This window comes from Pristiophorus japonicus, chromosome 5 (assembly GCF_044704955.1).
Source record: "Pristiophorus japonicus isolate sPriJap1 chromosome 5, sPriJap1.hap1, whole genome shotgun sequence".
NCBI lineage: Eukaryota > Metazoa > Chordata > Chondrichthyes > Pristiophoridae > Pristiophorus > Pristiophorus japonicus.
The window spans coordinates 251373162-251386048 of NC_091981.1; the positions used below are offsets into that span (position 1 = coordinate 251373162).

At 39.4% G+C, this 12887-nt stretch overlaps 1 protein-coding gene across 7 annotated transcripts in view; it reads right to left on the reverse strand.

Moving 5' to 3' along the window:
* The window catches only part of LOC139264671 (partitioning defective 3 homolog), a 984694-nt gene that overhangs the window by 312716 nt on the left and 659091 nt on the right, over positions 1-12887 (reverse strand). The window lies entirely within an intron of this gene.

Genomic DNA, 12887 nt, shown 5'->3' on the forward strand with positions numbered 1-12887 from the left:
TGGAACTGGAATACACAATCTTTGGGTTGCAAGTCCAAGCCGACCCACAAGAGCAAATGAACGGATAACGTCAACCATCATACCAGACAGTAATGACTCTCAAGTTGCTGTAGATCACTGGCTTGTTCACTTAAGGGAAAATAAATTGTCCACAAACGCATTCCAAACTCCAGAATCCTTCCTTTGTATTATAACATTTCTTTCAGGCTCTGCCAATTCAGAGCAAGAATATTTTTAGTGTGGTTCTTTCAACATAACTGAACGTTGAAGGTTTTAAAAAAAAAAAAATTGTATTCATTTATAAAAAGGGGTTCTATTTCACATTATGATAAATACAGCTGCCCAAAAAGCAGTGCCTAGTAATCCAAATCAAATAAATCCGTCTCTCCAAATATCTAGACTATAAAGGGGTTAAATATATCTTCATTGCTGGAAAAGTTATAAGCTGTACCTATAATTCCACAGGGGCATTGGAAATTTCAATTTACAGGTGAGCTTTTTAGGCTTCTCACAATAGGAACAGTTAAACCCAGATCGCTGAATCTTCAAACAGAATTATATACTGTACAAAGAAACCATATCAACTATGTTCCTACAGGAACATAACAAATTCAGGAATATCCAAATCAGAGCACAAAGCTCGTCTTTTCTTCCTAGAACCAAGGGGAGATTTTTAAAATTATAGATGGTTTTGATAAGGTGAATAGGGAAGGATTATTGCCTCTGCTTCATCAATCAATGGTAACAGATTCATCAATTTTAAATCGTTAATAAGAAACTGAGGTAACAGGTTCAGAGAAATTTCTTAACACAGATGAACTGCTTTGCCTCAGGGAACAGTAAGACAGAGACCATTGCATCTTTTAAGGGGAAATTGGTTAAATATTTAAAGCAGAGCAACATGCAGAGTTAGGGGAAGAAAGGCATTGGAATTAGCTTTAGTTGCTCTAGCAATGAGCCAGTACAAACACAGACTCTCCTATGGTATAAACTTCTATGGTTCTAATTGTACTTTAAAATCTGGGACAAGAGTATTTGCATACTTCTTAACAAAATCAAGTAATATGCATAACATCAAGCAATGCAGCTTCACTCATTTCTGGTAACATTTTGACATTGCAGATACATTTTACAAATAGGTATTGCATTTAGGTAATGTCCTTTTTAAGTTACTAAAAATTAGAACCATACTTGGATTAATGTAAAACAAGAGTGAGTAATAATATCGAATCCGAGTTCATAAAATTATGAAATTATACTTGCAAAGGGATGTTTTATTTTTAAATTGAAATTTCTTCAAAAAATAGTCCATTAACAACATACATGATCTAATTTGCTCAAGTATGCTTCTTTGTCAGTCAACCAAAGAATGGCATTGATGAAATCTATTTAAATATCTATGAGTTCGATCATTCCATTGAGAACAGCATTAATGTAGTGCGCAAGTATAGGGGAGAAGAAAAGGAAAGCAATAAGGAGCTAAAAAGTTATTTCCCTTATTCGAAAAGGGAAATTATGGCTCGAGGGAAGCACCAATGGGAAAACACTAATGCTTAATAACCTTCGGAATGCTTATATTATGTAAGAATTGTTTAGATTAGAGCTGCTAGAGATAATTCCTTGCAAAAGACCAACGCTAGTCATGATGACTTTCAGTTATCTCCAAAGGAACCATTTGATTAAAACCATGGAAATTCATAATAACTCGACAAAGTGTTTCAAACCACTCACCTGGATAATTAGATCTCTCTCTCTCTCTCTCTGACATTGGACTAAATGGTACCTTCTTTACTGAATTTTCAATAGCTTCCTTACCCCTTTTCTAAGACCAATAGTTTTCTTTTTATGAAAGGAGTTTTTCTGCAGTGATAAAAGGATTCCTGGTTAATTAAAACCGTTCTGGTTTATTCACCTTCTCGAATGTTTAAAAACCCTCAGAAATACTTATAGATGAACTCAATTTTGTCTGCCCTATGTTACAAATCTGTACCGTTTAATCTTAGTACAGTCGTGCCTTCCAGACAATTTGATAGCGCTTTGCTTCCCTCTTCAGATTCTTATTCATGTGTTGTCTGCTTTTAATAAGTTGGTTAATTGTTTCATTAAATCAACTTGAAAATATACTGCACCTAACTTATTCAAACAAAAGATTCAATTCACCATAAATAAGATTAAAAATAAAAGTTTTATTCAGCTAATTTAATGGGAAGAACTTTGTTTTTATTAGTTTGATAGCGCAGACTATTTTGAATGTTGGTCAAGTTTTTTTTAAAACCAAACAAAACTAAATTCCAAAGTTCATCAAGTCTTGTTCATACTAGTTTTACCTAGTATGCAGTTGTTCATTGTCAAGTCAATTTTCAACTTAATGCTGAAACTAAGAACAAATTAATGTAATGACTGTAGTCATTCTATATGTGAGGATAACACTTGTGAGGCTAGCCTACAAATTAGTAAATCTATGGGCGAGAGTTTCCCTAACCTGTTTTTCTGGCGCCCTCACCCGAGATGCGCCGTTTTTGTCCGCCTCCAAGTACGCCGAAAAAAGACGTCGGTATTCTGGCCGCTCCCCAGCCTTTCTTCGGTCGTGGTGCAGTGTGGCCCAATGAATTGGGGGAGGAGCCAGGACCCGGCGCTGAAAACAGTGCCGGGACCTCTGCACATGCGCGCTAGAGTCTGCGCGCATGTGCAGTAGCTCCTGGCAGGCCGTTTCTGCAAACGTGCGCTGCAGGCTGTGTGGGAGGGGCCCAAAGCACGCCGTCCCTAGCCCTGGTCGAATGGGCTCCCTCATCGGCGGCCCGCAGCGTTCCCTAAGGTAGGACTTCTATTTTTTATTTGTTATTTACTGATTGGTTTTGGTGCTTTAGGTGCAGGGTTCCTTCTATTTTTTTTTATTTGTTAATGATTGATTGCTTATTACTTTGGTCTTGGTACTTTAGGTGCAGGGTTCCTTCTATTGTATTTATTAATGAATTGTTAATTACTTTTTGTGCTTTGTTTGGTGCTTGGTGGTGGTTTAAATGTAATTACTTGCGCCAATTCCTTATCTCTAGGTAAGGCTTTTCTGTGCGGACAGAAGTGGCAACATATGCTGGCCTAAGTTAGTTTGGAGTAACTATTTGCTGGCAAAATGTCTAAAACAGGGGTAAGTGGCTGGGAATGCCCTCCTTTGAAAAAAAAATGAACTTAAAAAAAAACCTAACTAACTCACTTACACTGGTGCAAATTAAATGGCCAGAATTGCAACTAAAAAGATAGTCCAGAAAAATCAAGTTACTCAAAAAAAAAAGGAGGAACTCCTGGGGAAACTTGGGCCCTATGTACTTACTATTTAGGGTCAATAATGACCCCACACATTATGGCTGTAAATAGTTTTAACATCCCCAATTATGGATAGCAGCTAATATTCTAAAACTATCACTAATAAACAAAATGGTGGGCAGGAAAAGACCATCTGGTCCATCAAATATGCCCCACATAGTCGTGATACGTGATGCAAGAGGCATAGACATCCCCTACCACCAGTAGCCCTGTGATCTTCTGGGAGAAGTAAAAACTAGATAGAAACTCAAGGCCAATTAGGGAAAATCCCTCTCTGACCCCCCCTTAGGTGATCAAAAACTCATCCGGGGAGCCACACAGAACATGCTTATATTTGGCTGCTATTTCAGCTACTTTTTATAAGATGTAATCTCTGCCCCAGCCAAGAACTGGTCCAGCTCTATATAGGTTTCCAGAGAGTCACCGCTCGATCTGCCAACTTGTTCTAAAGGTCTACTAAATCTCGGGGAAAAGTAGAACAGCTGGGTCCCTCGGTTGAGTTTTTGATCACCTAAGGGGGGGTCGGAGAGGGATTTTCCCTAATTGGCCTCGAGTTTCTATCTAGTTTTCACTTCTCCCAGGAAATCACAGGGCTGCTGGTGGTAGGGGGTGTCTATGCCTCTTGCGTCACGTATCATGACTGTGTGGGACATATTTGATGGACCAGATGGTCTTTTCCTGCCCATCATTTTGTTTATTAGTGATAGTTTTAGAATATTAGCTGCTATCCATTATTGCGGATGTTAACCTTGCATAACTTATATTCATGACCCCTGGTCTTCCCCAATCTAGTGAATTGAAATAATCCATCAATAGGAACATAATTTAGTCCTTCAACTATTCTATATACCGTGATAAATCACCCCCAAGTATACATATCTCTAATGTGAATAGACCCAGCTTTGTAAGTCTCTTGGAGCAACTAAGGATTTTTTAACCTGGGAATCATTCTTGTAGCTCTCCTCTGAACCTTTTCTAAAGCTTTTGTATCCTCCCGTCATACTAGGGGACCAAAACTGGATGCAGTATTCTATATGCTGCCTAACCAAAGTCTTGTACAAGGACAAAATGGTGCACTTTATTTTGTATTGAATAGTCCTATTAACACAATCTAGTTGCTTTGGTCATGGTTTCTCTCCATTGGTAATGAACCTTTAGAGCATTGTGAACTATAACACAAAGATCCTTTTTTTCCTCAACTAGTTTGTTCCATGTAAAGTGTAAGTGCACTAGGTACTTCTGCCCAAATGCAGAGCACTGCACTTTCTAGGTCAAAGGCAATTGGGCAACAACATCTGATGTTTAAGATGTGATAACATCTTTTGATTGGAACCTCAGTTGTTGAAAAAAAAATGCAAACTAATACTTCATGTCTGCCACATGCACACACTTTTGATTTTCTGCACACTGATTTCTTTCTACACAGTTTATTTTGCATTTCTTTTTTCCTCTTTTATTCCCTTCCTCTCTGTTTCTCTCATTTTTGCCGGTTCTCTAGGATTCTACTTATTTCCATTTTCTCTTCATCTTATCCATTGCTGCTCCTTTAAAGCTGTTTTTATTTCAATTTAACTTGCACTAGAGAATGTACAGCATGCAAGTTCAAAGGAAAGAAAATCACCAAGGGAATTTCTGTTTCAAATTGCCCGAAGTTGTTGTACGAAACAAAGGCAAACTGAAACAGAACTGCACAACAGTGAAAGTCCATTTCCTGCTTAAAGCAATACCCACCATATTAGTGCAAAGTAGAAAACTGAAGTAATTAACAAATCAACAAGAAAGTTGGCAATACATATGGCACAAACAAATGTATAGAAGTTCCTCTCCTATTCCAGCATAAATACACTGCATCTTATTGAGTGGGTTCACATTTTCAAAATATGTTCTGGTTTATACTGATTAGTTGATGGTTGTCTTGGATTAGCCGATCTCATCTGGGGCATCAACAAAGGTGCTACAATTAATCTCACCACGTATGGATTTGAAAACGAGGTGGGGGAATGAGGCATTCCTGATCACTATCTATAAGAACAAAAGAAATAGGAGCAGAAGTAGACCATATGGCCTGCTCCACCATTCAATATGATCATGGCTGATCTGATCTTGGACTCAGGTCCACTTCCCTGCCCGCTCCCCATAACCTCTTATTCCCTTATCGGTTAAGAAACTGTCTATCTCTGTCTTAAATTTATTCAATGTCTCAGCTTCCACAGCTCTCTGAGGCAGCAAATTCCACAGATTCACAACCCTCTGAAAGAAGAAATGCCTCCTCATCTCAGTTCTCAATGGGCGGCCCCTTATTCTAACATTATGCCGCCTAGTTCTTCCCCATCAGTGGAAACATCCTCTCTGCATCCACCTTGTCAAGCTCCCTCTTATACGTTTTGATCTGCTGCTAGACGTGAACTTGTGCGGGTGTCAGATGAGAACAGCACAGGGCTCAGTTGTGATTTCCCTTCATTCACCGGTGACACACAACCTGTCGACACTCGCTGTCTACAGAGTCAAATAAAGGAGAGAGACTTGCAGGAAGGCAAACCTTTGTGGCATCACATTCTGCAAGAATTCAATACCTTCAGGAGGGAAGGTGAGGGAGGGGTGAAAACTGGTGGGAAAAACAGGGGAAAATTGTGCAGCACGAGAGCAAATAGTGCGTGCTAGAATTTGCCTTGGCCCGAAGAACAAGGGACTTGGGAAACATACACTGACATATTTTTGTGCCTCTCTTAGATTCTCAAATTCTAACAGTATCTGAGTTTACAAGCATGTTTTGTGGTTGCTGGTGAATTTTGATTTGCACATAAGAACACAAGAAATAGGAGCAGAACTAGGCTATCTGGCCCCTCAAGCCTGGTCCGCCATTCAATAAGATCATGGTTCTTCCTGCCCTCTCCCCATTACCTCGACTTCCTTATCATTCAAAAATCTATCTATCACCAACTTAAATATATTCAATGATCCAGCCTCCACTGTTCCATGGGGTAGAGAATTCCAAAAATTCACAACCCTCAGAGAAGAAATTCCTCCTCATTTCTGTTTTAAATGTGCGGCCCCTTATTCTGAGACTATGCCCCTTAGTTCTAGACTCCTCCCACGAGAGGAAACATCCTCTTTGCATCAACCCGGTCAAACCTTCTCAGAATTTTATACGTTTCAATAAGATCACCTCTCATTCTTCTCAACGCCAATGAATATCGGCCCAACCTGCTCAACCTTTCTTAATAGGACAATCCCTTCATCTCAGGAATCAACCTTGTGAACCTTCTCTAAACTGCCTCCAATGCAAGTATATCCCTCCTTAAATAAGTTTAAGATCAAATACAAGGTATACTTTATCACCTTCTTGCTTTTTACAATTTTATCTTTCAAGACTGCTCTTCAACCACAAACTGAGAAAATGCCATACTTGCAGCTACACAAGTTCGATATCTCCCTCTCCATCTTATGGAGGGATGGGATGGGAAAGTTGCTCAACTTCATTCAGCGTCTCTCTGAAATCAAATATTCATTATTGAGAGGAACTGTGGCCATTAAACTAGGTGTCACCATTTCATGGTGATATATTTTAATCGTATCAATACACTTCAACACAGGGCTACTTTTCCATGACAACCTTGTCGGGGTTCAAAAAAACTGGCAGCGAAGTTGGCAGGTGAAGGGTTAATGCATAGGGCATTGCCAGATCTTATACCAGTCGTCACATTGTGGCATTCCAGGTCAACTTCAATCAGCTGTTCTACACTTGCAAAGGTAGTTTTCACAGATGTGCTCTATGTTATTTTAGTCTCTTTCTGAAACAGTTTCGAAGCACAACAACTTTTCTACAAGGGAAATTGCATCAACAACTGCTGGATACTATTGTAGCTATATTTAGCGTTCGCAGAGGATATAAAACAAAAAAAACCCGGGAAAATAATTTCCACATCGGCTTAAAAGAGCATATGATTTCCAGATTTATTTTCTCCGTACTGCAGTTTAAAACGTGGGAGTTTGAGTATTTCCACATGCTCCATCTCTCTTAGCCAGCATAATATATCATAGTGTGTCTGGTTGAAAGTTCTTTCAAATACCACTACAATATGTTTCGAACATTTTGCTCCAAAATGGCTGGACCTGTTACATTTTGATGGTTCAGATCAGTGGCTATGGCCCCAAATTGCATGTTATCGTTGTCATGAATTTCTGGAGTAAGAGATTGGAGATTACTGATCTAATTATAATGGCGCTGGCTACATTCCACTCCCAGAAAAATTGCCTGTTCTCATGTTTTTCGCTAATACATCCAAATACTAAAAGGTCATGAACAATATATATTTCTTTCAGAAAGGCTTTCTGAACCAGATGAGAAATGGAGCCTATTCGTCACCCCTGTGGTTTATGTCATCTGAAGTGAGATTATGTTACAACTTCCTAACACTCCAAAGCCAAGCTATTTTTCTATTTGTATTCCAGCAGCATAGTTTACATGTATACTTTACTTCAAAACTTCTGATCATTAGCCCTTTGAGAGCAGCAGTAACATTTCTACACCATAATAAATCAAAACTCTTAACAGCACTGACTGGCACTCCAGGAGAAATCGGTGCAGGAGCAATCGAAGAAGGATTTTGGTACAGTTATTAAAGGAACAAAGTGATATTCTTCAGCATGTTTAAATTGCAGCTGTGATATATTTGGAATGGTTTGGGAACATTTGTAAAGAGCTGATAGGGGATTAGTTAAGTATAAAATGCCTCGCAGTGAATGGGAGCACCAATGTCAGGTGCCAGAGAGTTGTGGGACAGCTTTCATTTCCTCCTTCCACTTTGCTGTGGTACCAATCTCACGTGCTGCTGTAGCAAGGTGGTACATGAAAAGGGTTTATTCAGTAGTGTTTGTTATGTAGTTACAGCTACATTTTGTTATTGATGAATAACGGTACAACTTTCCACGTTAAACTAAAACCTGGAAATCAAGAGAGCTGTTGCACATTGAAAATAAAATCACTATTTCAAAATACATTTTTTTAAATTAGATTTCGTTAAATTTTCAGCAAATCCATCTGCCACATTTAACTTGAAAAGCTCACTGGAACTCCAACACTACAACCTGTAACAATCAATGACCAGAACTATTGATTTATCTGTCTTCATCATATAAAATCCTGATACGTTCGGAGGGTATCACATTTTCGTTCTTACAGGCTCGAAGCTCAAACTTCAGCACCTTAAAATTGGAGAAGACACTGATTGGACTTGGACTTAATGTCTCATCGCCTTAATCAGTCAGTCTGTGCCACATCTTGCACTGTATTCCCCAACATCTTGTACTGCACTTGGCTGTGGAATCCCTACTCAGTGACAGCTCATGCAAAAATTCCAACCATCCGTGGCACTTAGTGACAGTCAGCATCTTTGAAACACGATCCACATTTATACTCCTGGCTCCATCCCTCTCTCTAGGGGATTTAAAATCACACTGTACACTGTGGAGGAGAATGCTCACGAGATCAGGAATTTCTGCCCATAGTGTGCAATGGTGTCCAATCCCTGAGCAGCAGCAGCAGCACCTGACACGGAGGAGTGGGGAAGAGATGAGAGGGACCAACGTGAACTAGGTGTGGGGGGTGGGAGAAAAGAGAGGCAAAAGTGTGCCAGCGAGATCTCTGGGAGGGAAAGGTTGCCACAGCATGAAATTAAGGGAGTACCAGTCGGAAATGGGGACTGGTAGGGCAAAAGGGTGGAGGCAAGTGGCACTGAGGAGTGGAAGAAGAGTGCCGGCTTGAACTGAGAGAAGAGGGGGAGGAGCTTCAGCAGAAGAGGGAACATTGCCGGCTTGAATTGGCCGGGAAGGAGCCGAATGTCAGTATGGACCAGTGCAAGGGTGAAGAGAAGAATACAGTCAGCATGATTGGGAGAGGAGAGATGAGTGCCAACATAAATTCAGAGGGTGGGGGGTGGGGCAAGAGAAAGAGGCAAGGAAGACAGCATCAGCGTGAACTCAATATGAGGGAGTAATGACTGACGGGGAGAACTATATATTTGTATGTATTTCAAAGGTACACCTGCCCAAAGGTTGCTGTCATTCTTCCACTGGCCGCTAGGAGGTACACAATTGACACGCCCAACAAATTTGCTCTGCTTGGAGCTGTCAAGCGAGAGATGACAGTCTGTGCCTTCCTGGAGTTGCATGACGGAGATCAGGAACTTGCTCGGCGAAGAATCATGGCAGTGAATTTGATTCCCATCAACCCATAATACAGCTTGAATATTTACTTAAGAGATTTCAAAACTGATGGCACCACTTTCTGGAGCCCCAGTATACATTGCCACTGAATAGTGGGCTGTCGTTTGCCCCCTCCTCAAACCTGCATGTCTGTGATCTCAGCTACCTGGATAGGGAAATGCTGAGCAGGGTACAGGGTAAGCAAAAATTGAAGCTTTATCTCCAAGACATTCTTATGCACCTCCTACAGGCAATGGATTTTGAAGGTCGTGTATCTACCCCTTTATGGGCGAAGTTGATATGTGCCCTGGGTTTACCAAGGACGGGGGAAGAGGGGGAGCGGAGGGGAAAATAGAGGGATTCTTATTTTGTTTTTAAGTTGTAAAAGATTCCAATAGTCTCAGGGTTAAATCTCTGGTCTCTAAGAGACAAATTCAAAAGGAATCATTTGTTTCTAAGTCCCTCTATGAGGTGCAATATTTCAAGCATTTATGTTGCAGATAAGTCAACTAGGATCAATGAATATGGAGGGGGAGGTATGCCACACAGATGGTTGTAGGCTAGAGTCTTTTACACCAGTGAAAGAACAAAAAGGTGACATGAAAGAAATCTGTTTATTCTATGGATTTAAAAAAAAACAAGTGTTCAGTATACTGTTGGGAAGTGTGAAATAACATTTTTCTGTATTCTCTGCAGATTGTGAATGGTGCTTAGAGCAAAACTTGACCTCATGTCCACAGAACAGGTTTATTGTAAAAATTTGATCTGATGGTTTCCACAGAAAGTGTGAGCATCACAACAGCTTAGCTATAATGCTTAAAGCACAAGTCAAATCCAAGTCATCCCTGTACTCTGTCAAATTTTAATGTTTAATGTAGTGTATTAATATGTAAAATAACAATTTAAACAAAAGCCTTAGGACTGGCAATATTTTTGAAATGTAGTTAACCCACAGGAAAAAAGCGTGAAAATACTTTAAGTGTGCCAAGGATGATATGAAATTTTAATGTACAATATTGCATTGAACTAGATTTATTACTATGAATCGGGAAAGTTGGCATTTACATTATAATGCATGTGCTAATTTTTCAGCATATGTTTAAAGCAGGGTTTTTACTGTTTCTTAGAGAAATAGCAGAGTGAGGAGATAGGCGCACTACATTACAATAGTGACTACACTTCAAAAGTACTACATTGGTTGTAAAGCACGTTCAGGCATCCTGAGGTCGTGAAAGGTGCCATAGAAATGCAAGTGTGTTTTCAAACAGAGGTATGGTAAAGTAAGAGAGGCTTTTTAGTGAATGTTAAAAAGATTTCTACTCAATATCATACAAAATGCTCATCTGAGAACACATGATTCACAACAGATTATACAGGTAAACCGAAAAATAAATCTTGGTGCATGAGTTTCTCTCCTTCTTGGTTTGTTCTGGTCAGTTAATAACATATGTACGTATGAATAATGACGGACAGGTAAAGACTCTCTGGTTCATTGAGCCTGCCCCACGCAATTGCGGAACCACGTGATGTCCTGGGAGAGGCAAAAAACATCCGAACATACTACAAACTGCACTATGATTATCAGCACCTTGCTCATACAAAGTAATCGATCTATATGAAAGTTTCTGAAAGTGTCAATTACTTCACACATTACAGGTCACACATCCAAGTGTCAAACATATATATATATATATATATATATTTTTTTTTTTAAGTCAGTCATTTCATACTGCGGTCAATCACATCTTAATTTCTGCTAGCGAGGGAGGTTTACAGCTCGACTTGCAGCCAAAAAATTGCAAACTTCCCTCACAAACTGTAAGTAGCCTGCAATTACCCTCAGCATTTATTGAGACCACTTCCCCACATGGAGCAACCTTTAAGCAGTGGCTTTCTCAGGACAGACAGGTTGGGAGCTCAAAATCACAATTATGCTCCAGACCACTGGTCAGCAAAGCTAGTTTTATAAGAAGCCGTTTTACTTCGCAATACCTTTTGAGGTTACTTGAGTAAGTCACCTGTGTATTAAAACCTTTATCGTAACTATCAAGTTTAGCTGAGGTTTCCTGCAACCTTGAAATAATTCGCGAAGTCATCATCACATTGATGGGAAAAAGCACACAGCCAGACAAGATGCATTTATGGCATCTTAGCACCAACACGTAGTTTGGGGACCTGCATTGCTTTCCAGGAGGAGACTTTGGGCCCTACAGCAGCAGTTTGTATCCTATTCAGTTTACATATTGCCAGGTAAAGAAACTGAGCTCTGTGGGCAGAATGGGGGAATGATGTAAAAGGAAAAGCTAGCAATTAGTAAGTCAAGTGGTTCTTTCAATGAGATGGTCAATTGTTCATTTATATCCAACATAAAAGGGATCATGTTCGCTTTCCCTTAATAGCTAACTCCTTATCAAAAAATATATATATTTTGAATTTTACATGGGAAAAGAACTACAACTGAAAATACATTTTAATATGGCACTTGCTGATTTTTTTTAAAGAAAGAAAATGTAAAAGCACTGCAGCTCGATCAAACTCTAGAATCTTTGAATATATTTCCCAATTCAGCAAATATTTCAGTGACAGTAAACAGAAATATTACCAGCAACTTCTCCAGAACTGAACATTTCTACCCATCGGTATGACTGAACACCTAATGCAGCACATTTTTCACTCGGTTAATGGTCCATGGGGGGGGGGGGGGGGGGAAGGGCAGGAAACACATGATGAACAAATAACTATCATCGCCATTCTTCACTTCCACGTGTACCATCTGGTGTACTGTACATCGGAAGAAAATAATTAAAGACATATTTGCAAACTAAGCACCTAAAGGTAATTAGCAAGCCATTTTCAAATAAAGATGCTATTATATACAATGACATTTACAGTGCAGACAGTTTTTAAGGCCTCTTAATTGCACCATTGCTGAACTATATGGATCACACAGCTACCACACATACTGCTGCATTGTGTTTTAGAGAGCCACTTCATAAAGTCAGTCATATGGATACATTACGCTCCAGATAGTTTGGAAACTTTCAATATCAAATGGACATGAAAATAAAATAGGTCCTGTATTGAAGATAGTCTCGTTGCTCCCTACAAACACGTACAAAGTATTAGAATAATTCCTAATTTAAGTTCAAGTATCGCTGTGGCTTGTAGCTGCTGTCATGCTTTTTTGTACTTTTGACCAATATACTCTCAAGTACATGCTACTATTGCTGGTACATTTATTTTGATGTATGCGTGATTTGCAAGAGATTTCTGCTGCCAAATATTGTATGGAATGACAAATTTATAGCCAGGAAAGTTAAATTGAATGTGACGATTTAGTAAATAGCTCCATTTCAGTTAGG